The 10,062-nt window shown below is 34.5% G+C and overlaps 1 non-coding gene across 1 annotated transcript; it reads left to right on the top strand.

The window, feature by feature from the left end:
• Positions 1–9,583: 9,583 nt before the first annotated feature.
• LOC121210747 (small nucleolar RNA R71) lies at positions 9,584–9,686 on the top strand. The gene has a single exon (XR_005905862.1). It is a non-coding gene; the product is annotated as a small nucleolar RNA R71 (small nucleolar RNA).
• Positions 9,687–10,062: the final 376 nt, after the last annotated feature.

Here is a 10,062-nt window from a genome sequence, read left to right as displayed (position 1 = left end):
CACATATTTGGGCATTTTTGCACATTAGCCCCTAACTTTCACATTTTTGACATTTTAGTCCTTATTTCACAAATACATAAAATTCACCTAATCCTATTAAACACAAGCTTGGCTGAATTTCTATAGAGTCCCTAGCAGTCCATAAATTTCATTTATTTCACATTTCAACCTCTCAATTTCTCATTTTCACAAATTAGTCCATAATAAACAAATTCATCAAAAATCACAATGCAAAACATGGTTATCTATCACTAAGCTTTTATATTTCACCATTTAACATCTCTAAACTCACATATTCAACAATGGCATATCTCAAAATCTTCAACAATTTTAGAAATTAGGGTACGAGTTAGCTAGTACTCAAAGCAACGATCACAAAAATGTAAAAATCATCAAAAACAGAGCAAAACACATACCTTAATCACAAATTCTCTTAGCCGAACCTAGAACTCTTTTTCTTGTCTTTTCTTATTCAATTTTCGAAAACAATAAGATGATAATGGCCTTATTTTCATATTATTATTATTATTCATTTAATACATCAATTACTATTTTGCCCGTGATTAATTAACATTTAAAACATTAACATATAAGGTCATTAATGTCTATTAGCATTATCAATGACATAATAAAATTTTAAGGACCTTTGTTTTAAATTATCATAGCAATTAAATACTTTTAACATATAGAATGCAACTTTTGCATTTTACGCGATTAAGTCCTTTTTCTCTAATTAACCACTTAAATGATAAAATTAGCTCACTAAATTTTCACACATACATACTCACATGCTATAAACACAAAATATAATATAAAAAATACTTTTTCTGACTCGGATTTTAGGTCCCAAAACCACTGTTCCGACTAAGGTATAAACTGGGCTATTACAACTCTCCCCCCTTAAGGATTTTCGTCCTCAAAAATCTTGCCAGTGAATAGGTTTGGATATTGCTTTTTTATAGCATCCTCGGGTTCCCACGTAGTTTCTTCAACCCCATGTTTATGTCACAATACTTTCACTAATGCTATTCTTTTATTTCTCAGCTCTTTAATCTCATGATATAAAATGTGAATCGGTTCTTCACTATATGACAAATCTGACTGAATTTCAACTTCTGTCGAAGAAATAATATGCGAAGGATCGGATCGATATCGTCGAAGCATTGATACATGAAACACATTATGAATCTTTTGTAGCTTAGACGGCAATGCTAGTTGATAAGCCACTAGTTCCACTCGCTCAATAACCTCATACGCTCCGATAAACCTCGGACTCAATTTGCCTTTTTGACCAAATCAAAGTATTTTCTTTCACAGAGACACTTTTAGAACCACTTTATCTCCAATCTGGAACTCAATATCTTTTTGTTTCAAGTCTGCATTTGATTTTTGTCGATCCGATGCTCCTTTCAAACTATCACAGATCACTTTCACTTTTTCTTCAGTCTCTCTAATCAGATCAACCCCGTGAATCTTATTCTCACTTAGCTTAGTCCAGTATAAAGGTGTTCGACATTTCCAACTGCATAAAGCTTCGTATGGTGCCATTTTTATACTAGATTGAAAACATTATTATACGCAAATTCAATCAATGGCATGTATCGTTCCCATGTACCTTCAAACTCAAGAATGCAACATCTTAACATATCCTCAAGTATCTGAATAATCTGCTCAGATTGACCATCTGACTGTGGATGAAAAGCAGTACTGAAATGTAGCTTCGTACCTAATGCATCTTGTAGCTTCTTCTAAAACCACGATGTAAATCTCGAATCTCTATCTAAAATAATAGAAATAGGTACTCCGTGCAACCTCACAATCTAAGAAATATACAACTCAGCCAGTTTATCAAGTAAATCATCCGTACGTACCGAAATGAAATGAGCTAATTTTGTTAGTCGATCAACAACAACCCAAATTGCATCTTTCTTGCTCAGAGATAGGGGCAATCCTGATATGAAATCCATAGTCACTCTAACCCATTCCCACTCAGGAATGATAATAGGCTGTAATAAACCTGACAGCACTTGATGTTCAGCTTTTACTTGCTGACAAATCAAACATTTCAAAATAAGTTTTGAAATATCACATTTTATGCCAGACCACTAGTAAAGCTGTTTCAAATCATTATATATTTTCGTACTTCCCAAATGAACAAACAAATGACTATTATGTGCTTCGTTCAAAATTATCCGCATCAACTCTAACTTTCTCAAAAGACATATTCGGCCTCTGAATCTTAAACAATCATCAGCATCAACTTGAAACTCTAAATCAGAATTCAAATCACTTTGAGCTCGCTTTGCTAACAATTCACTATCAACTTTTTAAGCTTCGTAAATCAGCTGTATAAATAACGGTCTCACTTTCAACTCAACTACAATCGAGTCGTCATCAGATAGAGTCATCTGAGTATTCATCACACTTAAAGCAAACAAAGATTTCCGACTTAAAGCATCAACAACAACATTGGCTTTCCCGAATGGTAGTCAATCACTAGCTCGTAATCTTTCAACAATTGTAACCATCTTCGCTATCGTAAATTCAGATCTTTTTGAGTCATTAAGTATTTTAAGCTCTTGTGATAAGAATAATCAGACATTTTTCACCGAACAGATAATGGCCCAAATCTTTAACTCGAATACAATAGTTGCTTTTTCCAAATCATATGTTTGGTAATTCTTTTCATGTGGCTTCAATTGTCTTGAGGCATAAGCTATGACTTTGCCTTCCTGCATCAAAACACAACCCAGACCATTCAACAAAGCATCACTGTAGATCAAAAATTCTTTACCCGATTCTGGTTGTACTAATACCTGTACTTTAGTCAATAGAGCTTTTAACTGATCAAAACTTTTCTAACACTTTTCAGACCATTCAAATTTCACATATTTCTGAAGCAATTTCATCAATGGAGTTGCAATCATAGAAAATCCCTTTACAAACAGTCGGTAATAACCAGCAAGTCCCAGAAAACTATGGACTTTAGAAACATTTCTTGGAGGCTTTCAATCAAAAATAGCTAAAATTTTGCTCGAATCAACTCGGATACCAGATGCTGACAAAACATGTCCCAGAAAATCGACTTCTTGTAACCATAATTCACATTTGCTAAACTTCTCACAAGGCATGTTCAGTTTCATCACGTGAATATATCAATATGTCATCAATGAATACGAAAACAAATCGATCTAAATAGGGTCTAAAAATTATGTTCATCAAATCCATAAAAATAGGCATTTGTTAATCAGAAAGGCATAACGAAAAACTCATAGTGTCCATACCTCGTTCGAAAAGCAATTTTTGGCACATCGGAGTCTTTCACTCGCAACTGATAGTAACCCGATCTCAAATCTATATTTGAAAACACTATAGCCCCATCCAACTGATCAAACAAATCATCTATCCTTAGTAAAGGATATTTGTTCTTGACCATCACTTTATTAAGCTATCGATAATCAATGCACATTCTCATAGTTACGTCTTTCTTTTTCACAAACAAAACCGGTGCACCCTAGGGAGAATACCTCGGTCATGCGAAGCCTCTATCTGTCATTTCAGATCTAAATCCGAATTCCTTTTTTCTTGTTCTATATGTATTCAAAATTAACCCAATTAATCACCAACACATTCAATTTCATCCACAATAACATATTTGGGAATTTTTACACATTAGCCCCTAACTTCCACATTTTTGACATTTTAGTCCCTATTTCACAAATACATAAAATTCACATAATCCTATTAAACACAAGCTTGGCCGAATATGTATAGAGTCCCTAGAAGTCCATAAATTTCATTTATTTCACATTTCAACCTCTCAATTTCTCATTTTCACAAATTAGTCTATAATAAACAAATTCATCAAAAATCACAATACAAAACATGTTTATCTATCATCAAGCTTTTATATTTCACCATTTAACATCTCCAAACTCACATATTCAACAATGGCATATCTCAAAATCATCAACAATTTCAGAAATTAGGGTACGGGTTAGCTAGTACTCAAAGCAACGATAAAAAAACGTAAAAATCATCAGAAACTGAGCAAAACACATACCTTAATCACAAATTCTCTTAGTTGAACCCAAGAACTCTTTTTATTTTTTTTCTTCTTCAATTTTTGGCAACAATAAGATGATAATGGCCTTATTTTCATATTTTTTTTTATTATTATTCATTTAATACATCAGTTACTATTTTGCCCATGATTAATTAACATTTAAAACATTAACATATAAGGTCATTAATGTCCATTAGCCTTATCAATGCCATAATAACATTTTAAGGACCTTTTTTTAAAGGATCATAGCAATTAAACACTTTTAACATATAGAATGCAACTTTTGCATTTTACGCGATTAAGTCATTTTTCACTAATTAACCACTTAAACGATAAAATTAGCTCACGAAATTTTCACACATACATACTCACATGCTAAAAACACCAAAAATAATATAAAAATAATTTTTTTGACTCAGATTTTTGGTCTTGAAACCACTGTTCCAACTAGGGTCTAAACCGAGCTATTACAGTAACAATCGAAATCTAACATAATTAAGTTTCAAGACTCACACAGCTCAGTCTTTAAACGATATTAGTCTCTGTTGTTGTGCATTGCAAAAGAATTGGAAAAAAATTAGCTCCAGTATGCACACGGCCTGGGTCACGCCCGTCTGTCTAAGCTATGTGTCACACACGGCAGTTTTGCCAAGCTGTGTGTACCACTGCCAGCCGTGTGGTTCACCCTTTTTATTTAATACAAATTAAACATGCAACAAAATAAAGGAATTAACAAAATTGGAACACTTGGGTTTCCTTCTAAAAAGCACTTATTTAAAGTCTAAGCTTGACTTCCCTTTGTAGGCTTATGGTCACGATGGATCTTGATGCCGAAGCTACTCTCTCTCGTTATCAATTTTACTACCAAAATAAGGTTTGAGATGAGTACTATTTACCTTGAATGTGCCGAATTCAGAATGTGTTACCTCAATTGTACCGTATGGAAAACGTTTAGTACATAAATAGGTTTAACCCTCTTAACTTAAGCTCCGAAGGGAACATTCGTGGAACCAATTTGTCAAGCAGTACTTTGTCCCCAAATTTGAATTGGTTTGGCCTCTTTACATGCACATCATGGCATTGACTTGTTTCTTCCTTGTATTTTCTCAGTTTCTCATCAACATTCATTTTCCATTCATCTAGTTCGTTAAGTTGCACCATTCGCTCTTCACTTGTCGCTCGGTTTCTATCACCTTCAATAAATATCGCTCCAACATGTTTTCATGAGGGATTTCCTATAAAGAACATTGAGCCACATGATTACTAACATTAATAGAACAATTAGTATCATCTCGCTCAGTAGGGACTCTCACAAAATCACGTGATTGAAGAGTAATCTTTTCATCACCTATACGAAGCACAAGTTCACTAGTACCCACATCAATAGTAGTTCTGGCAGTGGCTAAAAATAGTCGACCTAAGATCATAAGTACATCAATATCATCTTCCATGCCCAATATAACAAAATCAACAGGGAATATAAATTTATCAACTTTCACAAGTACATCCTTAATAATACCTTTAGGATATCTAATTGATCTATTCGCTAATTGAATAGTCATACTAATGGGTTTAGGTTACCTAAGACCAAGTTTTTTGAACATCTTATAATGCATGACATTTATACTAGCCCCTAAATCAGCCAAAGCTTTTCAATATTTAAACTACAAATGAGACAAGGAATAGTAAAACTCCCTGGATCTTTAAGTTTGTTGGGTAGTGTAACACCCTATACCCGTAATCCACGCCAGGGTAGAGTACAAGGCATTACTTAACTTAATCTCATGTATTGGAATAACCTCGAGTCACAAAGACTCGGCCTAAGTTAACACTTTTTCAATTTCTACTTTAAACTTATTGTTGTGGTACGAGCCCCAAATTGACAGTTGAAAACTATTCAGAACCATTCCGGGTCCTTAGATCGCCCTTAAGAAATTTACGTTTAAAACAGGGCACACGCCCGTGTGGAAGGGTAACACATCCGTGTCCCACACCCGTGTGGAATTAAATTCTAATTTACACCTACAGGGGTTTTCACACGACCGGACACACGCCCTTGTCAATGGCCCGTGTACAAAAACCTGGGTATTCTGTTTCTGACGTCAGCATCCCCAAACTATCACACGGCCATGACACACGCCCGTGTACTAGGCCGTGTCCTTTACACGGCTGAGACACACAGCCGTGTCTCCACCCGTGTGTTAATTATCATGCATGCTGACTTGAAATTTTACGTGCAGTGGACACATGGCAGGGCCACACGCCCATGGGGCTAATCATATGTCCCACACAGCCTAGACATAGGCCCGTGCGCTTACCCGTGTGTACAATATAAGGCTACTCACAAGCCTCATTGCCACCCTTGCATACCTATTTTCATGCAAATGCCAACCAATACCAATTCAAACATGATTTCAAAAATCAAATCAGCCACAATAGGCATTCATTCAACTATGAAAATGCATCTTTTATAAACTCAAAATAATTATTAGCCATCATTCATGACTCAATACTAAGTGTGGGATCTATCCTAAGCCAACACATTTGGCCAATTTCTCAAAGACTCAAAAGCCTAAGTCATATACATGCCATAATCAAAATAAAAGATTTCAACTTTACCAAGAGACTTCAAATATCAGTGTGAATGGTTTCCCCTACGTGACTGAAGACCCACGATCTACTTTGATGGCACTAAAAGAAAGGAAAGGAGGGAGGGTAAGCTTGGGAGCTTAGTAATTACGAATATGCAAATAAAGTGTGATTAAATCATATACCAAATGATAACATATCAAACTTAAAAATAAAATATGTAAAAACACTTAAAAAATTTCTAACTTACTCTTCACTTCGTTCACATAGACTGATCACATTCCAACACATGCTCATCTCAAATCCTGAGTTCAGTATACATAACTCATTATAATCTTATTAATTAAGCCTTTAAGTTACCCGTTATATGCTTGGGGTACTTTCGGATACACGGGGAATTTGCACCCGAGTGCCTTATAAGTTTAGTAGCCAAAACTACTACACACTATGAAATGCTCTCATTTTTAGCTACTCAAGGCCCTTTTATTAAGTTAGGACCCGGACCCCATAGTGCTATCATGTAACATATGCTCATTGAGCTACTCACGAGTTTGTACACAAAGTCAGTACCTGAACACACGTTACATATTTCATTCATCTCATGAACTCAGTAATATCTCATGAGTTCAGACCATATAATTCTCATAGCATCCTTTCTATGTATTAGATACTAAATTTAGAATTCAACGGGGCTTCTTATTTAAGCGGGTAGCATTTCACTTGCTCACAATGTACTTTATTCTCATAACACATTATTTACACTACCATGGTAACAATTGCAATTTGGTCACATGAATATCATAAAGAAATTACATATGTATATCATTCAATATATTTCGGAATAAGCTTTAATAACACATTATTTACATATGTACTTACCTCGACACAAAATGATGAAAACGAGTTCAATCTTCATAAGCTTTATTCTTACCCCGATCAAGACCTGAATCATGTTTCTCTTTATTTATGTTAACAAAAATTCACCCATTCCATCAGCACAACAATTTAAACACTCGAAAACGCATAATTGGGCAAAATGACCATTTTGCCCCTAGATTCGAAAATCAATTTTCATAACACTTTCTTGCAATTTATTCTTAGTCGATTACATTTCATAACTATGACAACTCAAAAATCTCATTCATTTCATACATTTCTAACCAACTTTACAAACTTTGCAAAAATGGTTCATTTAGGTGTTTTCATACTAACACCTTTCACAAAAGTTATTTATTTCATGTCTAGAATCCCTTTTCTTCCATAAAAACTCAGAAAACCTCACAAAGCCTTTCATGGCAAAGCCCTAGCTTATCAGTCATTTTGCAGAATAGTCCCCTCAATAGAAAGCTCATGCAATAGGGACCCCAAAAGTACAAAAATTATCAAAGATGACCAAGAAAATCACTTACTTGTGAGGGATATAGTTGGCTGAAATTTTCAAGCTTTGGAAACTCTCTTTGCTGAATATTTCGGTGGTAGTGAAGGAATATGAAGGTGTGATATCAACTTTTCTATATTTTATTCAATTCTTATTCAAATCATCTTTTCTATATTTTATTCAATTCTTAGTCAAATAGGCCACCTAATTCACCTAAACATTGGAAATTGTCTCCTACTAGCTAATAAACATCTTTGGCTAGCAAAATACAATCTTTGCCCTTTTTGCGTTTAGTCCTTTTTTGCAATTGGGCTCACAAACGTTAAAATTAATGCTCCAAAATTTTTATACAATCATATAAACATGCTATGACCTTAAACTAATATTTTAAATTGTTTCTTGGACTCCTATTAGTGGTCCTGAGACCACTATTCTGACTAGGCCCTAAATTGGGCTGTTACAAATAGTTTGTTTTGGAGAATGGCAGAGCAAACCATTGAGCTCCATAGTTAACGAGTCGTCTAAAGTCCTTTTGTTTGTTAACAACTTTAAAAACTTTACATACTTTGGCATCTACGTATGGGCTTCAACAAATGGTAAGTTAATGTGAAAATTTTTAGAGTTGAAGATATTTACCATATTGTTCGTTTGTGTGGTCTCTCTTCAATGCTACTAGATATGGAATTCGAGATTTGTATTCTCTAATCACCGGCTTCTACTCCTTCTTTCTTTCCTTAATCTGATCATTTTTCTTAATAGCTTCTACCTTTGATTTTTATTCAGGCTCGACTAACCCTTCCATGCTTCGAACAATGATTGTGTGGAGTTGCTCCTTTGGGTTAGTTTCAATATTGCTAAGTAAGCTACCTTGTGGTCTTTCAGAAACTAATTTTTCAATCTGTCTAATTTGATTTTCAAGCCCTTGAATCTGTGCTTACTAATTTTTCAAAGTTGTCTCAGTGTTTTGAAATTGAGTTTCTCATACTGAAATAAATTTTGCCAACATCTCTTTAAGGTTCAGTTTCTTCTCTTGCTAATAAGGTTGTTGAAAACCCAGAGGGGGTTGTGACCTTTGATTTCCTTAACCACCCTAAGAGAAATTTGGATGGTTCCTTCAACTTACATTATAGTTATTGCTATAATGGTTATTTTGAAGTATAGAATTGTTACCTATAAAGTTGACTTGCTCATTCTCCGTGCTAGAACTGAAGGGTAAACATTCTGAATTAATCATCCCCACTCCATTTGCATCGCATTTTATCACCAGATTCACCTGCGTGGAAAAATTCAAACCATCAATTTTCTTATTCAGTGCTTCCACTTGGCTTAACAACATAACAACCACATCAAAATTAAAAACACCTGCTACTTTTATCGGCTTTGTTCTTATGACTTACAACTAATAATTATTCAGTTTCTTCTCCTCAATAAATTCTCAAGCAGCCGTAGGTGTTTTGTTATTTAAAGTTCTGGCAGCTGCTGTATCAATCATCTGTCTAATCAGGGGGTTCAAACCATTGTTAAAAGTTTGAACTTGGAGTCGCAAAGGTAATCCATGGTAAGGACACCTTCTCAACAAATCCTTGAGTCTTTCCCATGTATCATAAAGAGTCTCAATATCAAACTGAACAAAAAATGTCATTCCTTAAGAATTTAACCACTATTTTTAGCCGGTGGAAAATATTTTAACAAAAAAATTTCAATCATCTGCGCCCAAGTAGTGATTGAACCTCATGATAAAGAGTTTAACCACTATTTTTACTTGTTCCTCAATGAGAATGGGAACAATCGTAAGTGTATAGTATCATCAGTAACGCCATTGATCTTGAATGGGAACAACCGTAAGTGTATAGTATCATTAGTAACGTCATTGATCTTGAAAGTGTCAAAAATCTATAAAAAGTTAGCCAAATGAGCATTCGAATCTTCATCTTGCAAACCATCAAATTGAACATATTGCCGCACCATTCGAATTGTGTTCAGTTTGATATCAAAGTTGTTTGCATTAACAGTCATCCTGACAATACTT

The sequence above is a fragment of the Gossypium hirsutum genome, chromosome A11 (assembly GCF_007990345.1).
Source record: "Gossypium hirsutum isolate 1008001.06 chromosome A11, Gossypium_hirsutum_v2.1, whole genome shotgun sequence".
Classification (NCBI taxonomy): Eukaryota; Viridiplantae; Streptophyta; class Magnoliopsida; order Malvales; family Malvaceae; genus Gossypium; species Gossypium hirsutum.
Note: the sequence above shows the minus strand (reverse complement) of the source record. Positions and strands in the feature narration are given on the sequence as shown.